Genomic DNA, 16,339 nt, shown 5'->3' on the forward strand with positions numbered 1-16,339 from the left:
CTACCAAGTGTCATGGAGAGGGACCCTGTCTGCCACCCGCCCCCTGTGGACGGCTGTCCCCCAGGGACCCCTTCTCTTCTCCCTCTACACTAAATCTCTGGGTAACATTATCACCTTCTCGTATCATTGGTATGGCGATGATACTCAACTCTTCCTCTCCTTCCCTCCCTCAGATATCCTCGTCTCTGAGCGGATCTCGGCCTGTCTGTCTGACATCTCCACCTGGATGAAGACCAACCACCTCAAACTGAACCTAAGCAAAACCTAATTGCTCCACCTGCCGGCCAAATCCTCCCCCCTGACCAACCTTTCCATCACAGTCGAGAATGCAACTGTGACCGCGTCCCCGGCCGCCAACAACCTTGGTGTTGTCCTTGACGACCAGTTGAACTTCTCCGCTCACATCGCAGCGACAACCAGAACCTGCAGATTCCTCCTGAGCAACGTCAGAAGGATCCGCCCCTTTCTGACAAAAGAAGCCACCCAACTCCTTGTCCAATCAACAGTCATCTCCCGCCTCGACTACTGCAACGCACTGCTCGCTGGCCTCCCGGCCACTGCCACTAAGCCTCTTCAACTCATTCAGAACGCAGCAGCCCGCCTGATCTCAAACCTACAGAAGTCAGCCCATGTCACCCCACTTCTTAGGGACCTGCACTGGCTCCCCATTTCCACACAAATCCGCTTCAAGGCCCTCGACCTGGCATATCGTGCAGTGAAGGGAGCGGCTCCCGCCTACCTCCGGTCACTACACACCCTCAAAACCCCTACACTCTGCATCTTCCGAGCTCCGGGAGGGTCATCAAGGAGAAGTCGCCTATTCTCGGTCCTTGCCCCACAATGGTGGAATGAACTTCCCACCACAGTTAGGACAGCCGAAACCCGTCCAATCTTTCGCCGTCGACTAAAGACGCACTTCTTCAATCATTATGTGAAATTCAAAAAATTATAAATAAATAAAACTCTAACCCTAACTAACCTTACTGTCATGCACTTGTCCTAATACCTAAGCACTCAACACTTTGATGAACATTGTTACTCAGCTGATAGAGTTCTACGCTTCCTGCTGTCTTGTTGTACAAAACGTGTAAGTCGCTATGGATAAAATCGTCAGATAAATGACAAAATGTAAATGTAGTAGAAAGCTATCCGGCTGCAAGTTAGCCTAGCTTAGCACAAATGAATGGAAGCGGATACAGAGCAGCTAGCTAGGCATTCGTTTTAAGCTAGGCTAGCTTGTCTGACTCTAAAGTAGACACATTTCCCATAATGTTGGCATGTTCCTAAAAGAATATGCAAATGGTATGAATGATTTGACTCATTTCAATACAATGGAATGTATGGAGTGAGTGGCTCAGTGGCTCAGGAGGTAGAGCAGTTATCTGGTAATCTGAAGGTTCCCAGTTTGTTTCCGACTCCTCTCGGCAGCGCGTCAAAGTGTCCTTGAGCAAGACACTTAACCCCTAACTGCTCCCGATGAACAAGTCGGCATCTTGCATGGTTGCCTCTGCCTTCGGTGTGTGAATGGGGGAATGCGAGGTATGAGTTGTAAAGAAAATCCTTGAAGCAAAGCTGAGCTGTATTGAAGCAAGAGGGCTTTTCCTCTTTCTCTTTATCTCCTCCCACTTGTTTCAACCGGAGTCTCATGGCCAGAGAGACTCAGATGGAGCTTCTATCCCCAGGCCATACGGATGCTCAATGACTCTATGCAACACTAACCCATCCATTCTACATTCATTGCACACACACTTTAAAATGTTTAACACTACACCATATTATTTTTTTTAACTTTTATTTATATTTATTACTAAAAGATTTGCACTACATCTCTACCTCATTTTGCATTTTTGTACTTTGTATATTGTATATTTTGTATAGTGTTTGGTCTTTATTATTTTTACTTTTTTTTTACTGTATGAAGCACAATCTTAGGGGGGCTCATACAGAACCAAGCATGTCATTGTAATGTACATGTACCTTATATGTGACAAATAAAACAAAACGTGAACTTGAACTTGAAGAAAAACGAGATCTCGAGACAAGATTGAATTAACGGCTGAGATAGCTAAGATAAATAATGTATCTGCTGTTATAATGTGGTATATTGCTCCATTCTGAGGGACAGCAGCTGCTTGTGATGCAGTGTATAAGCTCCCCTACATGTCCTGTCGCCGGTCCAGATGGTGCAGAGCAGAGGTAAGGAACAGAAGGGCACAGGTACTGAGTGAGAGAGACAGACAGGAGGGCACAGGTACTGAGTGAGAGAGACAGACAGGAGGGCACAGGTACTGAGTGAGAGAGACAGACAGGAGGGCACAGGTACTGAGTGAGAGAGACAGACAGGAGGGCACAGGTACTGAGTGAGAGAGACAGACAGGAGGGCACAGGCACTGAGTGAGAGAGACAGACAGGAGGGCACAGGTACTGAGTGAGAGAGACAGACAGGAGGGCACAGGCACTGAGTGAGAGAGACAGACAGGAGGGCACAGGTACTGAGTGAGAGAGACAGACAGGAGGGCACAGGTACTGAGTGAGAGAGACAGACAGGAGGGCACAGGTACTGAGTGAGAGAGACAGACAGGAGGGCACAGGTACTGAGTGAGAGAGACAGACAGGAGGGCACAGGTACTGAGTGAGAGAGACAGACAGGAGGGCACAGGTACTGAGTGAGAGAGACAGACAGGAGGGCACAGGCACTGAGTGAGAGAGACAGACAGGAGGGCACAGGTACTGAGTGAGAGAGACAGACAGGAGGGCACAGGTACTGAGTGAGAGAGACAGACAGGAGGGCACAGGCACTGAGTGAGAGAGACAGACAGGAGGGCACAGGTACTGAGTGAGAGAGACAGACAGGAGGGCACAGGCACTGAGTGAGAGAGACAGACAGGAGGGCACAGGCACTGAGTGAGAGAGACAGACAGGAGGGCACAGGTACTGAGCGAGAGAGACAGACAGGAGGGCACAGGTACTGAGTGAGAGAGACAGACAGGAGGGCACAGGTACTGAGCGAGAGAGACAGACAGGAGGGCACAGGTACTGAGTGAGAGAGACAGACAGGAGGGCACAGGTACTGAGTGAGAGAGACAGACAGGAGGGCACAGGTACTGAGTGAGAGAGACAGACAGGAGGGCACAGGTACTGAGTGAGAGAGACAGACAGGAGGGCACAGGCACTGAGTGAGAGAGACAGACAGGAGGGCACAGGTACTGAGCGAGAGAGACAGACAGGAGGGCACAGGCACTGAGTGAGAGAGACAGACAGGAGGGCACAGGTACTGAGTGAGAGAGACAGACAGGAGGGCACAGGTACTGAGTGAGAGAGACAGACAGGAGGGCACAGGTACTGAGTGAGATAGACAGACAGGAGGGCACAGGTACTGAGTGAGAGAGAGAGACAGACAGGAGGGCACAGGGTACTGAGTGAGAGAGATGGGGCGTCCCTGTAGCCCATCGAGCTAATGCCTAATTTATACTCGGACGTCAAAGTGGTTTGCAGAGGTTGCGGCCAGCCTGCCCGTGTTCCCACGAGACTCCCAGCGACGCCTACAAGCAGCTGGCTAAAAATGTAACGCCGCGTTAAATCGTGCTGACGTGGACAGCGCAGAGCTGTGATTGGTCACTGCACTGGGCTGGGCCAGGCAGTGTACGTGTTCCTCTGACATACTATACCATTTATCATCTCGGGATTGAAAAATAGACATGTCCTCCCTCCCACCCTAAAGACAATAAAGATATAATATTTATAAACAGTACAAAATTGGTACCACTGTGATACATGACTTTTACCATGCCAGTCCCATGGTAGATTACAATGGCGGGTACCCTGGTAGAACTGTTTTTGGACTCACAAGTCACAACTATGTCAGGAACCCTGATGTTCTCCTGGTCATGGCCAGGTGGTTATGGTGATGGGTCAAGGTAATGGTAGACAATATGATGTTTAGGAAACAACCAGCTGGCTAAATTCCAATTTGAGCTTAATGTCAACCATTTGCACCAGTACTGTATGTATTAATTCAACATTTTGGGTTTGAATCCAGCTCCCCTCTACAGTAGGCTGTCCAATAAAACAGAATTGCGTTGACCCTTACAGATAAGATAAGATAAGATAAGATAAGATATTCCTTTATTGATCCCCTTGAGGAAATTCGGGCGTCATAGCAGCATGGGGGAGGGGGGTACAGGTATGGGCAGGGTAATAGTAGAAAGATTATAGGCCATAGAATCTGATCTGAATATAAAAATATGAGAATAATCAACAGTGTAAACAATTTATATTCCTTTACACGGGGGTTTGAGAGGGTCATGTATATTCATGAGCAGCACAGGGGTTGTGATAGCTTCACAGGTATGGGTAGGGTAATAGTAGAAGACATACATATAGGAAATAAAATGATAGTAAAGATATAGTAAAGTGTCTTTTTTAGGGGGGGGGGGGGTCTGCATTATGTATGTTCCCAGGAGGACCAGAGCACAGGAACACCTATGGGAGCAGTGTCGTGTGAAAAGACACTAGTTTGACACGACAGCCGTGTCATCAGGGAACAAACCTGTGACCTTGCGGAGTCTCTTTAACCAAAAGGGCCGGTCTTTGATACAACTGACACATCCATAACTCCTCGTAATGGCATCCCTGATCAATAGCACATTTGTCCAGAGGCAGCATTGAAATCTGTGATGGGGAGATGGTATAATAAAGCCTATTCACTGGGTTTCTAGGCAACCAGGGCACGGGCAACGTGCTGCTTGTGTGATTCCACTTCCCATGTGCATACAATCTAAAAAGGTATATACGCCTTTAAGGTCTGTCAGTTTTGAAGGACAAACAGGCGACTAGTTATTTTTCTTGGCAATTATCTTAGTCACATTATCTTAATTATCTTTTTTATTTTATTTGTACCAGGAAGATTAGATTAGATTACATTAGATTATATTCAAATGTATTATCAGCACAGGTACAGTACAGTGAAAAGAAGTTTGGCATCAAACCAAAGTGCAAATGTTGTAAGGTTTGGTTCTTTCCCCACCACAGGCTTCTTGAAGTACTGTGATGATTGGTCCGCTGCTCTCCCACTCGCTCTGTTCCTTTAAGCCTACTCGCTTTCGTTTTCTGTCAATCATTGCATTCCCCTATTCACACGCTTCTTCCCATAGACGTCGTTGATTGGTGCTCCCCCAACCACACGCTTGTCAATCACATCCCTCAGCTGTCACTGCTTGTCAATTAAGCATTCCCTGATTATTTATACCCCGTTTCCCCATTCAAGTTTTGTTGGATCGTTTTGATATTTCAGTTGCATTCGCCGTTCCTGCTGCCTGCTGTTGTTTCCCTGTGCTTTGCCTCCAGGATATTCAAGAAGCATTCCTCTTGGACACCCTTTCCCCGAGGCGACGCGCTCGCTCCATTCTGTTCCAACGCTCTTTACGCACAACGCCTGGGTGAGTTTTTTATGACTGTCTTTGATCAAATTCCGTTTTTCGTGTGTTTTTATAACACTGAAGATTTCCAGCTTTTTATCAGACAGTCACTCACCCAGCGTTTAGCCTTTTTTGGATTGTTTCATTGGGATAATATTTTGGCCTAACATCTCCCACTGTGTGTTTACACACCGAAGATATTATCACATTGGATTTGTACTTCGCTCACAGTGTTTATTTTGCACCGAAGATATCTATCACTTGGGATTGTGTTTTGAACGTTACTCACAGTGTGTATTTACACCGAATATTCAGTCACTTGGATAACTCTGTTTTCGGGTACAAGTCACCTCTCCTGTTCACCTGCTCTGTTCCACCTGCATTCTGAGTTAACTCGCTCCCTCTCTCTCTCTCGGTCCCGCAACCACCTCGGAGATTCTGCCGAGAGAAGTCTGCAGAGCGGCTCTGACGTCAGCGTCTGCTTCCCCTGACTACCATCCCGGGAGAGGCTGCAGAGCAGCAACATTCATCCTAGCTTGTATTCCAGTCTTTGTTTGAACTCTTCCCAGTCTGTGCTGTTTATTTAGTCTTAATAAACAAGCCCTTGTTTTTGGCAACTCTGAATCCTACTCTCTTGTGTCGTTGCGTTTGGGGTCGGTGTCAAACCATAACATTACGATCCAACCAATATGACGACCCCAGCCGACACAGAGAGAGTCGTCACCTTGGGCATCGAGGGGGTGGTAAGGCGTGCCCTACGCTTCCATCGCGCTCCAGGCAATGTACCGGTTCATCGTCTCTTTGTCCCCAACTCAGTCCGGTCCCGGGTCCTCCAGTGGGGCCATACCAGCCGGTTCGCCTGCCACCCGGGCGTTCATCGCACGTTCTCCTTCCTGGCTCGTCGATTCTGGTGGCCCACCATGAGGAGCGACGTCAAGGAGTTCGTACTGGCCTGCGCGGTCTGCGCCCGCAAGAGAGTCAGCACAGCAGCGGCAGTCCAGTTAGAGTCAGCCAGGGAATACAGCCTACAGCTAGATGCGGCTGCGGCAGCTGTACTGGAACTCAGGGAGCAGGTCCAGCTTATTCAAGGGTCCCTGGCCGCTCTGGCAGGACAACAATCTGGTATTCTCGTTCAGCTTCACACGCTGTGCGACACCGTTAACGCTTTACTTCCCTCACTTCCTTCAGGAGCATTCCCCGCAGCCCCAGCAGTTCCCACGCTTCCCGATCCCGCACCTCGGGAACCCCGTCTCTCCGTCCCACGGCTGTTCGACGGCAATCCCGAGGAGTGTGCCACATTCATCATGCAATGTGAGTTGGTTTTCCGTCATCAACCAAGTCGATTCACTTCTAGAGGGGCCCAAGTGGCCTATATGACAAACTTGCTTTCAGGCCGGGCTGCCCAGTGGGTCACTTCCTCCTGGGCAATGGATGCAGATTTTGTTTTCTCCTATCCAGACTTCGTGGCTGAGCTCCGCAGGGTGTTCCACCATCCAGCCCGTGGTCTGGACCCTGGAGCCCGGTTGGGTACCTTCCGACAGGGGAGCGGCGGGGTAACTGACTACGTCCTGGAGTTTCGACTGGCGGCGGTGGAGAGTGGTTGGAGCGACCCAGCACTTCGCCTAACCTTCATGAGGGGGCTCAGTGACGCAGTCAAGGACCAGCTCGCGACCCGGGAGGAGCCTAACTCCCTCGAGGACCTGTTCAGCCTCGCCATTTGCATCGACGGACGCCTCCAGGAGAGAAGACGTGAGAGAACCCGACGGGGACCCCCAGACGTACCCCCCGAGGACCACGACCTCGAGGAGGATTTCAGTACCCCAGACGTACCCCCCGAGGACCACGACCTCGAGGAGGTTTTCAGTACCCCAGACGTACCCCCTGAGGACCACGACCTCGAGGGGGTTTTCAGGGAGTCCAGGGCTCAGGTCTTTCCGCCTCGCCGGCCTTACGACTGTGCCATCGACCTCCGCTCAGGGGCTCCCTTTCCCGGCGGCCGCCTCTACAGTGCTGACCGCCCTGCCCCCTCCGTGACTGGTGGGTTTGTTCCCTCCCGAGCCGTGACCGAGGAGGAACCCATGCAGCTGGGACGCAACCGTCTTAGCCCGGCCGAACGGGAGTCCAGGCTCTTCTCCGGCCGTTGCCTCTACTGTGGCCGGGATGGACACCGTGTCTCCAATTGCCGTGCCCGGCCAAGAGGACCAGGCTCGCCGGGACCCCGGGAGATCCTGGTGAGCCGTCTTTCCTGTTCCCCCACCCGTGCACCACCCAACCGTCTGGCGGACGTCACCCTAGCCTGGGCGGACCAGCGGGCGACGGTGGGTGCACTCATGGACTCTGGTGCTGATGGGAGTTTCATGGACGTTGGGTTTGCCACCCGGGCCAACATTCCACTTGAGGACCTCGAGAGGCCCTTGGAGGTCTTCGCAATGGGTCATCGCCGCCTGGCTGACGTCACTCAACGCACCTGTCCAGTCCTTCTCACCGTTGCTGGTGACCACGTTGAGAGGCTCCAGTTTTTCATCACCAGCTCTCCTCTTGTCCCTGTGGTCCTGGGCAGGCCCTGGCTCGCGCTGCACGAGCCCCACATCGCCTGGTCCTCCGGTACCATCAAGGGGTGGAGCCCCTCCTGTCGTGCCCGGTGTCTTCGGGTGCCGTCCAGCCCCCTCACCGGGTCCCAGTCCCCGTCTCCGGCCTCCCTCGCCGGTCCTCTGTCCCCGTGCCCGGCCTCCGCTGTCGGGCCCCAGTCCCCGTCTCCGGCCTCCCTCGCCGGTTCTCTGTCCCTGTGCCCGGCCTCCGCTGTCGGGCCCCAGTCCCCGTGCCCGGCCTCCGCTGTCGAGTCCCAGTCCCCGTCTCCGGCCTCCCTCGCCGGTCCTCTGTCCACGTCTCCGGTCCCCCTCTCCGAGCCTCTGTCTTTGTCCCCCTCTCCAGTGCCCCTGATCGCCGGCTTCCTTGGGTCCCGTCCGGGCAGGCCGGGGCCGAGTGGGTCGCCGGGTGGCTCCCGTGGAGGGGGGGGTACTGTAAGGTTTGGTTCTTTCCCCACCACAGGCTTCTTGAAGTACTGTGATGATTGGTCCGCTGCTCTCCCACTCGCTCTGTTCCTTTAAGCCTACTCGCTCTGTTTTCCTTTAGTTTTCTGTCAATCATTGCATTCCCCTATTCACACGCTTCTTCCCATAGACGTCGTTGATTGGTGCTCCCCCAACCACACGCTTGTCAATCACATCCCTCAGCTGTCACTGCTTGTCAATTAAGCATTCCCTGATTATTTATACCCCGTTTCCCCATTCAAGTTTTGTTGGATCGTTTTGATATTTCAGTTGCATTCGCCGTTCCTGCTGCCTGCTGTTGTTTCCCTGTGCTTTGCCTCCAGGATATTCAAGAAGCATTCCTCTTGGACACCCTTTCCCCGAGGCGACGCGCTCGCTCCATTCTGTTCCAACGCTCTTTACGCACAACGCCTGGGTGAGTTTTTTATGACTGTCTTTGATCAAATTCCGTTTTTCGTGTGTTTTTATAACACTGAAGATTTCCAGCTTTTTATCAGACAGTCACTCACCCAGCGTTTAGCCTTTTTTGGATTGTTTCATTGGGATAATATTTTGGCCTAACATCTCCCACTGTGTGTTTACACACCGAAGATATTATCACATTGGATTTGTATTTTGGGACTTCGCTCACAGTGTTTATTTTGCACCGAAGATATCTATCACTTGGGATTGTGTTTTGAACGTTACTCACAGTGTGTATTTACACCGAAGATTCAGTCACTTGGATAACTCTGTTTTCGGGTACAAGTCACCTCTCCTGTTCACCTGCTCTGTTCCACCTGCATTCTGAGTTAACTCGCTCCCTCTCTCTCTCTCGGTCCCGCAACCACCTCGGAGATTCTGCCGAGAGAAGTCTGCAGAGCGGCTCTGACGTCAGCGTCTGCTTCCCCTGACTACCATCCCGGGAGAGGCTGCAGAGCAGCAACATTCATCCTAGCTTGTATTCCAGTCTTTGTTTGAACTCTTCCCAGTCTGTGCTGTTTATTTAGTCTTAATAAACAAGCCCTTGTTTTTGGCAACTCTGAATCCTACTCTCTTGTGTCGTTGCGTTTGGGGTCGGTGTCAAACCATAACAAATGTAACAGAAAAGTGTAATAGTAATATACATTGTACAGGTGATTAAACTGGGTATAAAATATATAAATTAGTACTACTGAGTGTAGTGATAAGCAGATGTATGTATAGAGAGTTGTAGTATTAATATGTACAGTGATACAGGTATAAAGACACTATGGTAGTAAGTCGTACTGGCCAGCAGTGTAACTAGTAAGAGTAGGCCAGGCATGTACAGATATAGATATAGTATCTACTAAAAAGGATTATATGCAGGTATGTACAGACAGATGTCGATAGATAGATATACTGTATATATGATAAGAATATATATTTAAGCATTACATCACGCGCAGGAGTGGTTTGTGAACAATAAACCATGCCTAGGGGTGGTTGTTAGGCCCGAGGCGCAGCCGAGGGTCGTTAGACCCCCCTAGGCATGGTTTATTGTTCACAAATCACGACTGCAAGTGGTGTAAAGCTTTTATACAACTGCCACATTCATCCAACCTTATTGCTATACAATAAACACACATTAATCGAAGATTTATTGAAAAAACCATCCGCCAGAAAAAGTAGTTCCCACAACTACAAAAAAGACAATTTGCCTCCATGTGGAAGCAGCTCGGAAGTGCATCCAACCAACTAACACATCCAACTGTGTATTATTGGAATGATTGATTGAACATTTTATTACCAGATGCAGAATGGGTACAATACAGTACGGCTCAATACACACAATTGTTAAGGGGATGCAGACCTACTTTCTATAGAACTTCATTCTTAGATGCTTCTATAGAAAGTAGGTAAAACAAATTAAAAAGTTTTCTTTGCCCTATAGGAAAAAAAAGTTTTCTTCGCCCTATTTTTTTATTTATTTTTTTAAACCTACTGTAGAGGGCCTAAACTTAACCAGTTGGAAACCAAGCGTACAATAATAAAATTAGCAATCAATCAATCAATCAATCAACTCAATAGGCCATGCTCACTTAGAACAGCGCAGCACCCAGCTCTCTCTCAGTCTGACTATTCCCCGCGTTGCAGACAGGAGTGTGTGTGTGTGTGCGTGTGTGTGTGTGTGTGTGTGTGCGTGTGTGTGTGTGTGTGTGTGTGTGTGTGTGTGTGTCTGTGTGTGTGTGGGGGTGGGTGGAGACTGAGCCAGCGTCGGACAGTGTGAGAGTGAGGGCTGCAGTCAGAGAGAAGGAAAAAGAAATTGAAAAGAAATGGCAAATTAATCAATCAATCAATCCGCGATTTTTCTTTTGTTACACAATGATTCAAGACCCATCAATTATATCATCCAACATTGTTTAAAGGACTAAGACATTCGCAGTGACAGAATCGCTTGATATTTAGTCGTTTAGTCGTTATCAACATATCCATTTATTAAAGATTATTGTCCGCCATCTTGTGATCCGGCGGAGTGATGTGATGTGATTCGGTTGTGGGCGGGTCCTGGGCCAGCAGCGTGGAATTGTGAAGAATAAACACGTGTAAAATGACTGTTTCAGCCAATCAGAATCGAGAAATTTGCATGCCGTTGTATAAATATATATATACTGTATATACAGCATTATTGTACATCGTTTTTGCATCACATAAATCAGGTGTATAAGTGGGTATATAGAGGGATTGTATGCACAGGTATATTCAGACAGATATGGATATATATATATCCATATTTATATTATATGCTGTAAATCTAAATATATAAATGTATATAAACGGTATACACAGCACTATTGTACATGCTATCATACAGAGTTACATGGGTAGACTAGTGTAGTATGATGGGTCGATTGTTATGACTACTATGATTACAGTGCAGGGCAGTTGTAGACAGTGAAAGCAGTAGGTAAGTATAGTCCCATTGTTCCATTGACATAAACATCTCTTTTTACAAGAGATCCCTGGCCAGGGTAGCAGTCGTGCCGAATCACAACATCTCAAGAAGAGACATAATACAACACGATGGGCAAAGGATCCACAGTAATACGGAAGAGCAGCTGTCTCAGACACAGCAGCCTCTCCAGGAAAAACAGACACATGCCTCAGACACTACGGTCTTTATGATGCATGACGAGGATATAAATGTTGAAGTGAGTGAATAAATGATTCATTCAGTTGGAGAACATCCGCGCTAGTTGGCGTAATTGCCAGGAAGTTCCGCGGACGGAAATAGAACGACAATATGAGGTAAAGGTGGGTGCGTGAGAAAGTGACAGACTAAGGTGAATACCAGCCAGACGTGTGGTATAAGATAAGATACGATAAGATAAGATACGATAAGATAAGATACGATACGATAAGATACGATGAGATAAGATAAGATAAGACACGATAAGATAAGATGAGATACGATAAGATAAGATATAATACGATACGATAAGATAAGATACGATACGATAAGATACGATGAGATAAGATAAGATAAGACACGATAAGATAAGATGAGATACGATAAGATAAGATATAATACGATAAGATAAGATATGATAAGATAAGATACAATACGATAAGATAAGATACGATACGATAAGATAAGATATGATAAGATAAGATACGGTTTGAATCCAGCTCCTCTCTACAGTAGACTGTCCAATAAAACAGAATTGCTTTGACCCTTACAGACAAGATAAGATAAGATAAGATAAGATACGATAAGATAAGGTTTGAATCCAGCTCCTCTCTACAGTAGGCTGTCCAATAAAACAGAATTGCTTTGACCCTTACAGATAAGATAAGATAAGATACGATAAGATACGGTTTGAATCCAGCTCCTCTCTACAGTAGGCTGTCCAATAAAAAATTGCTTTGACCCTTACAGACAAGATAAGATAAGATAAGATATTGCTGTATTGATCCCCTTGGGGAAATGCAGGCATCATAGCAGCATGGAAGAGGGGGAGGGGAGGTACAGGTATGGGCAGGGTAATAGTAGAAAGATTATAGGCCATAGAATCTGATCTGAATATAAAAATGAGAATAATCAACAGTGTAAACTATTTATATTCCTTTACACAGGGGTTTGAGAGGGTCATGTATATTCATGAGCAGCACATGGGCTGTGATAGCTTTACATTATTACCTCAAGGCCAGAGCGCTTGAAGGGGAACTACGGACGTTTTCAGAATTTATATATGTTGTTCCTATGCTATGAGACAGTCCGGAAATATTAGTCTATTAGTCTCTCCTAAATCACCAAACTAGAGCACTAAACATCAAACGTGTGATGTCATCAAGTATTAAGTATGAAACTGCTCCATAAACAATGAATTGTTAAATATGACACAGAGCAAGGGAATGTTTAGAATGTATGGGTACATTTTCTTATGGTTTATATTTTTTTATTAGAAGAATGTATGCAAATGTATACATTCCAGTTCTACATTCAAATTATACATCTTCCATTTCATTCCCCATTCCTATCCCTGGCCTAACCCCACCACCTCCCACCCAAGGAGAGGGACAACAAACATAAACAATTAAAATAATTAAACATAAATACAGATGTGACAAAAAAATTAAGTAAAATAAAAAAAAATAATAATAAAAAAAAAAGAATAAAAAAAAGAAAGAAAAACAGTAATAATAATATATTATATAAGTAATACTCTCCATTCTGGTAGCATGTTTTCCAGAGAGTTAAAAAAATAAATAAAAAAATGTGTATGGGTACATTTTCTGTTTCAGAACTGAGAACACTAATAATAGGATGTGGGTCGACAATATCAGTCCCCCATTCATTATGTCCGCGACTCCGCGGTCAAATGCTGCCACCGAGACTATTGCAGGGGGTCAGCACAGAGACAGTGCAACACTAGAGACAGTTGGCCACGCCCTTCACCCCAGCATGCTTTGTGGTTGCAGCGGCATGTGTGGTTATAGTTGTTTTACAAGTGTTGCAAATGTTATAATTGTGTGGTTTATTGTCTCTTTCTATGTTATAGTGTGTTTAAAGTAACCCAGTTACAGTTATTTTTGTGTTTTAACCATGAGTGTGAGTGATTTGCCGGTTGGACAGTCAGAGTATCGTTTTGGAACACTTCCCGTTTGAAAATTCGCAGATCATTTCACAATTTTCTCAGCAACCGAGCAACTGAGCAGCAAGCAGATCTTTTAGAAATCATGATTTACGCATGAGACTGTTCCCCCCCCCCCCCCCCCATAATTTATCTAACCAGGCTAATCACATTGATGTTTAAATGGTAAATGGCTGCATTTATATAGCACTTTTATCCAAAGCGCTTTACAATTTGTTCCTCACAATTTGTTCCCGGTTCGATTCCCACTCCTCCCGGGGAGCGTGTAGAAGTGCCCTTGAGCAAGACACTTAACCCCTAATTGCTCCTGATGAGCAGGTTGGCACCTTTACATGGTTGCCTCCGCCGTCCTTACAAATACATGCAAAAATAAACAGTGCCAGAGGAGATTAACAGGCTTAAACAAGCTGTAGGCAGATTCCTGGGGTGACGCTGATCAAACAAATACACACACATGCACGGTAATATGGACATTATGCTTACAAGCTCTCTCTCCCTCTCTCTCTCTCTCTCTTTCTCTCACACACACACACACGTACCATGCACGCACACGCACGCACACGCACACACACACACACACACACACACACACACACACAACATGACAACATGAGTGCGCCCATGGTAAAACTATAAAAGTGACTGAAGTAAATCAGTATTAATGGCCTGTGAGAGAATAGCTATTCAGACAAGCTATAAAGCCACCCTGCAGTATGTTGTCCTGCTCTGTGCACTGACCACACCTCACTGACAGTTAGGGATGGGTACCGAATTAGGTACTTTTAAGGGTACCGACCGAATCACGTCGGTATCACGTCGGTACTACTGAGTACCGATTCACGTGAGATCCGCTGGTGGCACATTTCAGTACTGTTAAAAAAATTATCTAAAAGAAAAAGATTTATAATTTTTTTTTTTTTTTTTAAATTCGATGACATCAATGTTTCGTTTACCGCGAAACGAAATCTATGAAGTGTGCCGCACGTTCACGTCAATGTTCACACGCACAATACACGCTTACCTAGGATTTGACTTGATTCAACAACAAAGCAGTCGGGGCAATGGCAAGTCGAAAACGGTCGCAAGTGTTGTTACACTTTACAAAGCTAGATGCAGACAACGCTCGCTGCAATATTATATATTATATATGATAATAAATTATTTGAAGTTTGGATTATTTTTTTTTTTACAACTGAGGTAGGTAGATTACATTTTTAGAGACTAAACTAAAGTACAGAAAAAAGGTAACGTTGGGTACCGGTATCATTTCAAATGATACCGCTCCCGCCTACCTCCGGTCAATGGTCTCTAACTACACACCCTCAAGACCCCTACGCTCTGCATCTTCTGGCCGCCTCAGACCTACTCCTATCCAAGCTCCGGGAGGGTCATCAAAGAGAAGTCGCCTATTCTCAGTCCTTGCCCCACAATGGTGGAATGAACTACCCACCCCAGTTAGGACAGCCGAAACACGTCCAATCTTTCGCCGTCGACTAAAGACGCACTTCTTCAACCATTATCTGAATAAAAAAAAAAAAAAAAAAAAAAAACGAACTAACCTTACTGTCATGCACTTGTCCTAATAAACTAACCTACACTGTAGCACTCAACACTTTGATGAACATTGTTGCTCAGCTGATAGAGTTGTGCCCTTCCTGATGGCTTGTCGTACAGAACTTGTAAGTCGCTTTGGATAAAAGCATCAAGCTAAATGACTAAATGTAAATGTAAATGAAAAAGGTACACTGTAAAAAATGTATGTTTTTTCATGGGAATTCACTGTATTATTTTACAGATTACTTTTGTTTTTCTACTTTAAGTGTAAATGCCATAAAAATACAGTAAATTACCTTTTATCAAAATATTAACCGTTAAATAAAGGTTGTAATCTGTAAATGTATTTGATTTTACTGTAATTTGACAGTAAGTATTTGGAAACCATTGATGCCAGACATTTACCGTTTTCTTTTTTTCTTACAGTGATACTACACCTCACTGACAGTATGGTGCTCTCTGCTCTGCTCTCTGACCACACCTCACTGACAGTATGGTGCTCTCTGCTCTGCTCTCTGACCACACCTCACTGACAGTATGGTGCTCTCTGCTCTGCTCTCTGACCACACCTCACTGACAGTATGGTGCTCTCTGCTCTGCTCTCTGACCACACCTCACTGACAGTATGGTGCTCTGTGCTCTGCTCTCTGACCACACCTCACTGACAGTATGGTGCTCTGTGCTCTGCTCTCTGACCACACCTCACTGACAGTATGGTGCTCTCTGCTCTGCTCTCTGACCTCACCTCACTGACAGTATGGTGCTCTGTGCTCTGCTCTCTGACCTCACCTCACTGACAGTATGGTGCTCTGTGCTCTGCTCTCTAACCACACCTCACTGACAGTATGGTGCTCTGTGCTCTGCTCTCTGACCACACCTCACTGACAGTATGGTGCTCTCTGCTCTGCTCTCTGACCTCACCTCACTGACAGTATGGTGCTCTGTGCTCTGCTCTCTGACCACACCTCACTGACAGTATGGTGCTCTCTGCTCTGCTCTCTGACCACACCTCACTGACAGTATGGTGCTCTGTGCTCTGCTCTCTGACCACACCTCACTGACAGTATGGTGCTCTCTGCTCTGCTCTCTGACCACACCTCACTGACAGTATGGTGCTCTCTGCTCTCTGCTCTGCTCTCTGACCACACCTCACTGACAGTATGGTGCTCTCTGCTCTCTGTGCTCTGACCTCACCTCACTGACAGTATGGTGCTCTCTGCTC

At 46.8% G+C, this 16,339-nt stretch overlaps 1 protein-coding gene across 1 annotated transcript in view; it reads right to left on the reverse strand.

The window, feature by feature from the left end:
• Positions 1-16,339, reverse strand: part of agap2 (ArfGAP with GTPase domain, ankyrin repeat and PH domain 2) — a gene marked incomplete at both ends in the record, with an annotated part of 84,077 nt that overhangs the window by 46,783 nt on the left and 20,955 nt on the right. The window lies entirely within an intron of this gene.

The sequence above is a fragment of the Notolepis coatsorum genome (assembly GCF_963971535.1).
Source record: "Notolepis coatsorum genome assembly, chromosome: 6".
Classification (NCBI taxonomy): Eukaryota; Metazoa; Chordata; class Actinopteri; order Aulopiformes; family Paralepididae; genus Notolepis; species Notolepis coatsorum.